Raw genomic sequence first — 8801 nt, 5'->3', positions numbered from 1 at the left:
TTCCTTTTCCTGTCTCTTGCTTTCATTCACCACCCCCTTCTTCTTGAACATCCACCTACCCGAGAGACATCTTAGCAGTAACAGGCATGTCATGACAAGCAGCCCGTGTTCAGAATACCACAATGACAGGCTCTCTGGAATTTATAAAGAACTAAAAAACATTAGGGCTCCAAAATTTAAAAACCAAATCCAGAAATGGGCATCCAAGTTGAAGAGGGCACTTCTCAGAGGACAAAAGTAAAGAAGCGAATAAATATATGAAAAAAAATGCTCCATGTGACTAGCCATCCGTGAAATGCATATTAAAACAACACTGAGATACCATCTCACCCCACAAAGAATGGCAATCGTAAAGAAATCGACCAGCAACAAATGTTGGAGAGGCTGTGGGGAAAAAGGAACGCTTCTCTACTGCTGGTGGGAATGTAGACTGCTGCAACCATATGGAAATCAGTGTGGAGACTCCTTAAAAATCTAGGACTGGAAATCCCATTCAAACGATCTATTCCTCTATTGAGAATCTTCCCAGAGGAGCTGAAAACATTACATCATAGTGATATATGTGTACCTATGTTTATAGCAGCACAATTTGTTATAGCCCAATCTTGGAAACAACCAAGAGGCCTGTCACCTGAGGAATGGTTGAAAATGATGTGGTATTTTTATACAGTGGAGTATCACTCAGTTGTAAAGAATGTTAAGCTCAAAGGCTTTATATTTAAGTGGATGCCACTTGAAGTCATGCTCATAAGTGAAATAAACTAGACCCACATGTATAAATATCATATAGTTTCCCTAGTGTAAGAACTCAAAAGAAGAAATAAAAATAGAAAGGTATAACACAATTAAAAGGAAAGCAAGAACTTAAGGATTAAATAATGAAGAGAGGGCAAGGAGAAAAGCTAGGAAACATGACCAGGCAAAGCCATACATTTGTATGCACAAGATGGTTAAGGCAATCATCCTGAGAATCTTCAGCAGATTTTTGAAACTAGCAGTTGATTGGTAGGATTCTCACCTTGACTAACTATATATGCTGATACCTGTGAACCAAGCAACTGCCCTGAAGATAGCAATGTGTAATATGAGGGTCATGCTTGAAATACCTGTCATTCTGGGCTTCTCAATAGTACTGCTTGTTACGTTATATTAATTACTGCTATACTGTCTCTCAAGTAAATGTTTGTTTAAACAAGGTAATAAATGAAAACAAGATACCAGAAACAAAATGTCATAGTACTGTCCTGCTACAATGCTGTATGTGGTTAAAATATTTTTTTATTTTTAAATTTTTTTCTTCACATTCTGTAGGGATTTAAAGTTTAACATATCAATACTTGATGGAAAATACCTGTTCCATGTTATGTCTAAGATGCTTGATATTCAGACAGATTGTAAGGTTAAGCTCAACAGCTTATGTTATAGGGTAATGACTTCTTTTCTGAAGGGTGAACAACTTAAGTTTGCAGACCAAAAATTAGATAAAAAGAAGGGCTGCAAGGACAGCCAACATTTTGGCCCTAGCCTTTCAAGGTCAGTCAAGACTCAAGATATAGGAGAACCTGTACTGTAATATGTAACTCAGTTGTGTCCCAGATTTACTGATCAATGATATTATGGAGCCATAAAGGAAAATATTCGATGAATGTAGAGTGTGCCTAAGGAGAGTCACATGGAGAGAAAACATTCCCTCAGGCTTTCACAGAGAACAAATTGGTCAAGCAATGGCTGTGACTCATCAACATGGCTGATGCTGACAAAGGATCTACAAAGTGCAGTACAGGGATTCAGGGTAAATCCTGAGGGGATTTGACTGACCTTATCAGATACAAAAGTTGCATTTCTTGTTATACAGGTCTTGCCTTGTCTTGGTCTTAACCATCCAGCAGGAAAGTATAAAAACAAGGTATAGAAATAAAGCCATATTAATATGCTGAGCTGTAAAAGACTCAAGTGAACACCTTCTGACATTGCCAGTTGTATGGATAATCGTCTACTATTATGGACTATTGGACTATATTGGAATATTTTGCCGACTTCACATACCTACATTATTTAGATGGCAAGAGAATACCCATCTCTGACAGGACTAAACAAAAAATGGGATACAAATGAAGGACCATTTTTTATCTGTATATTACAAAATAGTTAAGATAGATATACAGCTACTTTCTTATAATTCAATGAGAAGAAATACTTGTACTAATAGTGTTTGGACAGGATATCATGCGTGCATCTTGTACTATGGATAATCACTATGAAGACAACAATATGCAATGTCTTAATTATTGAAACTGTCCTACTAATCGATCTTAAAACTGTCTCATTGCTATTTGTTTCTCAATAAAATTAGTTAAAAATAAAATAAAATAAAAAACTATGCATTGACCTTAGTGTGTATAAAACAAGGGAACAAAAACCCTCTGAACAGCAAATAACTTTATAATCAGTGTTATTAACTTACAAGATTGCTTGCTTCCTTAAGGTTGGTTTAGCACTTAAAATTTCAGCATAGTTTTTTTTTCCCCACTGAATTTCAAAGAACATTAAAATGTTTGTTCCTTGTACAAAAGGATGAAAAATCCTAAGATACTTCCACTTGCCATAAAAATCTAATTATTTTCCTTTGTAACTAACATGTTGGATTGAAACTTTCCTATTTAGTGAAAAAATGAACTGCAAAAAGGTAAAGAAAGCCAATTAATTTTAAAGGAGGGCTTAAATTTGTGAAACAATAGTTGTACATAAATATTTCAATCACTTATCTCCATTGAGATTTTTTTTTTTACTTTTTAAAGAGAGTAAAAATCAGAATTAAAATAGAAAAAATTATAAGTGGTACAGAATTTCACTTAACAAAGTAATAACATTTCACAGTATTTGTTGTAATACCTAGTGTTGCCTTCCAAGGAGTTATTGATATTACTAGATATATGCATGAAAAATTGGAGGAAGCAAGAAAAAAATGTATAAGGAATTGAGAAAAAAAGTACAAAAAGTTGAAAAAAGGAGACAAAACAAATTAAGTATTATCTGTTCTTTTCCACAGACCAGCAGAAATGCACAGTACAGTTGTCCAAGCAGTCCTGCTCACATACGTAGATAAATCTCTTTCCCCCACTTCCTTACCTGTCCATCTCCTCAACTCAGTAACTCTTTCCTATTGAATAAATTAATCCCCCTTTCCCAATATCTGCTGTACCTTTTAGATTCTATTTTTCTCTTTTAGGTTCTCACACTAAGGAGACAATATGATGTTTGCACATGCGGGTCTGACTTATCTCACTTAAGAGTATGTTCTCTAGTTGCATCTCTTTACTTAAAAAGACTCAAATTTATCTTGTTTTTATTGCCAAGTAATACAGCAGTGTGTAAAAATACCACATCTTCTTTACCCATTCTTCAGTTGATTGGCATCTGGGTTGTCTCCAGGATTTAGCTAGGACAATATTGCTGCTATAAACATGGGTCCAAATGTATCACTGTGCTATGAGGTTTTTCAGTTCTTCTGGAAAATACCCAGGAGAGGAATAGCTCAAGCTAGGATTGGAGATCCCATACATTGAGAGTTTTTAATTCCACTTGGCAAGCTGGTTGCTTGTATTAACATTCTTTGTCTAAATACTATAATTCTGCAAAAATAACTGTCTTGACATTACATTCCTGAAATACATTTTTTATTGATGTACTTGATTTTATATCCTACACAGAGGTAAGCATATGTGTTAAACACATCTGGTGTTTGAGTTGCCTTCACATTTCAGCAACATAAAAACAGATTTATTTTCAAAATCCACAATAAATTCTCTAGCTATTTAATCTTCTTTTAATCTTAAAAACAAACACTGTGAAGGTGACAAGTGGGCTCTGTGCCTCAGAAAACCTGCTTGGTGCCAGGATGGTCCATCTTTAAGGAGCAATGTATAAAAAGATGAGAGAGGGACAGGCATGAAAAGGGAAGAAGCTATTTTTAGCCACATATCTGTTACGACTTTCTCTCTTATAGGCAGGGAAGAAAGTACATTGAGGATCTGTTGTAAATACAACATTGTGTTGTATTTCTTTTCTATGGCCATAGAAAAGAACAGTGGTCAACAGGACAACAGGACCATTTATATGGCCATAGAAATGTGAGTTTTCTGTCTGTCATTTCTCTTTTTCATAAGACTATATTCGTCTTTGGTTGAGTATCCTAGTGTGACAAAAAGAAAATGGGACTTGGGTTCACATGGACACATGTGTGTTATAAGTCTAGTTCTTTCGTTGTTTACCAGCTGAGTGACATTAGTCAATATGCTAGATTTGCCTCACAGAACCAAGGTTTTCTTGTTTCTAAAATGGGGTCACCAATACCTACTGAGAAGATGATTTATGAAGAGTCTGGAACGTAGCAGATTTTCAATAAACATTGCCTTCATCTTCTTTTGGCAACCTCCATACTAACCCTTACCTTCTAAAGGAGCATGTCACAGTACTTCTTTGACCATCACATCTGCATGTGACACATGTTCCTCGTAAGGTAGTTGCTACATCCTCTGTGAACCTTATCCAGAAAAGAGGCCTCGGTAGCTCCTTGGTGCTGATTCTTTAGCTTCTTTGCCCATCGTGTCTTAGTACACATGTCATGCCTTAATGTTAATTTTTTTATGCATTTAGCACAGGGTCTTACAGGGTCTCACAACACAGATCAGATTCATAGTGAGCCTTCTGTTTCCAGCCTCCCAAATGCTGGGATTACAGGTGCAGGCCACCACACTCAGTCTTATTCTCTGTCTCAGCTTGTCCTGGGGGCACTGGTGCACCTGCCCAAGCAGGACCTTTAGTCTGCTGATCTGTCTGGCAGGCCCTTAATGTTATTAAATAAAAGACTTTGTCTAAAATTGCACATAGGTTTTATATTCATCCAGTAAAAAATATTGCTTTAAGAAAAAAGAGCTTTTCTTTTAGTTTTAAGCATTAATAATTATAGGATGGCATTAAGCTAGTTTTAACATTTTCTTTGAAACTATTACAAAGTGTCTTACTATCATTTTATGCATTTTTCTATCTTGTGAGTATCCACCTCTTCACAAACACCATTACTGTATTTATCTACTGTATATCAGCTCAGTTTTGCTTATAAAAGTCCTATTTGTGCAGGCTAGGCCCCTTGCAAACTGTTTCTTTATAACAAATTGTCATTTATGTATTGCTATCTTATAGGATCTTTGTAGCACACCTTTCCAGAGGCTGTTCAACATCTTTACTATCTTAAGAACTTTGCCTCACCTTTAACCTCTTTACTCTTAAAAGATTATTTTGTTTTGAGGACTTCCAAGCTGCCTCCATCCTTCAATCCATTTTATGTTTTATTTCATATGTCCCATGCCTGGTGGCACTCAATGACTGAATGTTTCCTGTTGTATCACAAAATGTGTCTATAAAAATCTTTGTGGGCTTTCTGTTCCCTACCAATGTAAGTCAAAGTTTGTTGACCTTGGATTCCAGACCTTGCTCAGCCTTCTCTACCTTATTGAGTGAATGTAAAACAGAACTTGTTGCAGAAGAATGCTGAAATACTGTTCAGAGTACTCAAAGTTATCAATATTTTGTGTCTTCCAATGATTTAAAATATCATTGTTGGGCTGAGGAGATGACTCAATGAATAAGTGCTTGCCTGGCAAGCGGAAGGGCCTGAGTTCAATCCCCAGTTCTGAAAAAAAAAAAAAAAAAAGGAAAAGTATTTGGGGCCAGGGAGATGGCTCAGTGGAATAAACACTTCCCTGGCAAGTGCAAGGGCCTGAGTTCAATTCCTGGTTCCGAAGGGAAAAAAAAAAATCATGCTTACTCATTCCTATCAATTTCCAACTCTAGAGTTGACAGATGCAGAAGTAATAATTACCTCTTATTTGTAGAATTCTCACTGTGTTGTTAGTCTTCAGGTTTTATTTTATTTTATTTTTTTAGCTACCTTGATAGTCTAATCTTCATTATATTAACTTCTTTCCATTTAGTCTCTATTTTCACATTGAGGACAAAAGTCAATCTTCTGTCACTAAAGAATTTTTAAAACATTTAAGGCAGAAAATGTGTAGTGAATGCTAGTGTCTCAGTTACTTTTTTCTCATGGCTGAGATGAAATACCTGCAACCCAGAATTAAGGAAGGAAAGGTTTATTTAGCTCACAGTTAGTGGAGGTTTCAGTCCACTCTTGACTGGCTCCAAGGCAGAGTGGGACATGGAAGAGGGCAGAAGTTCACGGTAGTGGAAATAACAAAGAGTGAAAAGAGGAGCAACAGCTCAGGAAGCTAGCAAGCCTCCTTACATTGTAATTCAGATTATCCACCCTATGGCCAGGGTAGCACTTACACCCATAATCCCTGTGTTGGATCAAGAGTTAATCATGAACTCTAGAAACCATCCCATTGACTACATGAGGCTTTGGGGGAAAAGCTAGATGCAAACCATAACAGTTATTTACTTACCAGCTAGTCTTTTCCCAAGAACTAACTCTTCCATCATTATGGTGATCACATTACCCTTCTCCTTTTATAGAATGGGCAATGGAACTTCAGGACCCATTTATTCTTGGTGACATGACCAGTAAGCAGCAGAAGTGTACCATGAACTCAGATCCACTTGCTACAAAGTAGAAAAATTTCTACTCATGCTGAAAAATGACAGCAAATTCCTAAAATGTGACCTTCCATAAATACTTTGCTAGATCACTGGCTTAGGAATGCATGAGATTGGGAAAGGGTGGCAGCACAGAGCCTGCTCTTCTGACGCTGGTATGTCTCAGGGCTGGAGCATGGCTCCTGGAGAACGTTTCCCAGCTGCTCTCTTCCTCCTTCTGGCTTGGAACAGATGGGTGGCCACTCTGGATGGAGCTCCTTACCATCCTGAGGAACCGAAGTGCACTGCACTCCATGAGCAAATCTGAGTCACTGTCCCCATTGCCTCCTGCCCCTGTGCCTCACTGTGGTGTAAAGATAATTTTTAGGCTACAACCATGAGAAGCAGGTATGAGCCAGGGACTAACCATGCCCATGCCATACTCCACTTCTCAGTTTTCCATAAAACAATGATGCTGCCATGCTGAGCTATTGTTTCTAGGGCAAGCTTTACTTCCTACCTCCTTTGATTTCTCCACAACTTCTGCTTCTCTCCAACTTCTTTTGAATCATGGACTTCTTACCCATGCATGCAAGTTTAGCATAGAGATGCACTTTTATAAGACATTACCTTTCAAAGCTTTCAGAATTTTCTAATATATAGAAATGTTTCTTAGTAGTCAGATACTTTTCTCACCCCATAGTAATCTTCTGATGAAGCACTTTGCCTTGGCTTCCAGTCCTCTCTTGCCATGCCCCAGATTTGCAATTATCCTGAGGGAGGCAGGGAGTTCAGAAGTTCAGCTTACTTATTCAATATTCTTTGGGTTATTTCAAAAGTGCAGTTTAATTTGTGACTATAATTGAAAGAACTTATAAATACCATTGCAAGCTAAGTGATTAAAGTTTAGGAAGATAACATTTCCCATCTGCACACAGGGTTGTGGTTTCAAAGCTGGTGGTTTTATCTCCTCAAATGGTATGTTGGCTCTTGTTGAAATCCTACCAGCTTGGGTCTTTATACTTCAGCAGGTCAATAGACAGAGAAGACAGGCATCTTGAGCAATCCATTTTTGGTCTTCTGGGAAAACTTCTGAAGGGAACTGCTGAATAACAATTAAATTAGGTCATATTAGACCTAAGAACACTATTTGAGAGGCTATTAAGAGGCCAATCAAGTAAAACATGGTTTATTGCGCCTGGGAGCAAAAAGCTTTTGGGAAAATAAAGGTCCTTTTGGGAAAGACTCAAGCTGAGGATCTGAAATCATTGTGTAGCCACAGTGATGAGTCTGGGTCAGTCATGCATTCCGGCATTCCATAAGCCTTTGTTGAAATCCCACAGATATTCTTCTCTACCCTGAGAATACAAATGCCAATAAAACATAATTTTTGTCCTAGAGAAAGGAAAATTAATATCATCTGGGAACCAATACTGTGACTAGAACATGATTTCATCAATTCATGCGTATTATTTAATTCTCTAAACAACTCTCAGAGGTGGGTATTACTAACTGGATTCTACAGATAAGAAAATCAAGATTCAAAACCTGTTGGGCTGGGTTTCCAGCCAAGACTGTCTCATTTTGGTACTAGAATTTTCCTAGAAACTTGGGTAGAATGGTACTTGTGAAAATTTAAGTTGTGAATATTTGAACTTTGAAGAAAGGATGGTGGAAGCTTAGTGGTGCTTGGCTGCACAGAACTGGTGGTTTATTAGTTGGATATTAAAGGGTAAGAATAGTAGAGCAGGAAAAGATAAGTGGAAGAACATTCTGAAAAAAGCATGTGCCTTTCAAAGCCAGGGCTTGGTCTGTTTACTTGCTTATCAGTGTCTTAGTAGGTGGGCAGCCTCCTGGTGGTATCCAGGAGTAGTCTTGTTTTGGTTGTCTCATTGAAATTGGCTGTAAATATTGAAATCTTTTTCAGTATTAACTGTTTATATTTCAGATCCTTTGGGTTGGCTACATAAATTATGAAATCCTTTGTTCAAAAATTAAGACTTTCAAAACAATAGCAAAACATTAAACCAAGAATGGAGCCCTTCTGAATGGTCATGAAGTGGCCTTGATGATAGAGTTAGGAGCCACATATAGCACTGTATAAAAGCCTGACTCAAATTTAGGGGCATATATGTGTAAATTGCATAGTTTATGTACATAGAGTTCATTTCTAATGCACATACACCCCATTGCTAAGAATGTGTTTA

The sequence above is a fragment of the Octodon degus genome, unplaced genomic scaffold (assembly GCF_000260255.1).
Source record: "Octodon degus isolate 3935 unplaced genomic scaffold, OctDeg1.0 scaffold00025, whole genome shotgun sequence".
Lineage (NCBI taxonomy): Eukaryota > Metazoa > Chordata > Mammalia > Rodentia > Octodontidae > Octodon > Octodon degus.
Note: the sequence above shows the minus strand (reverse complement) of the source record.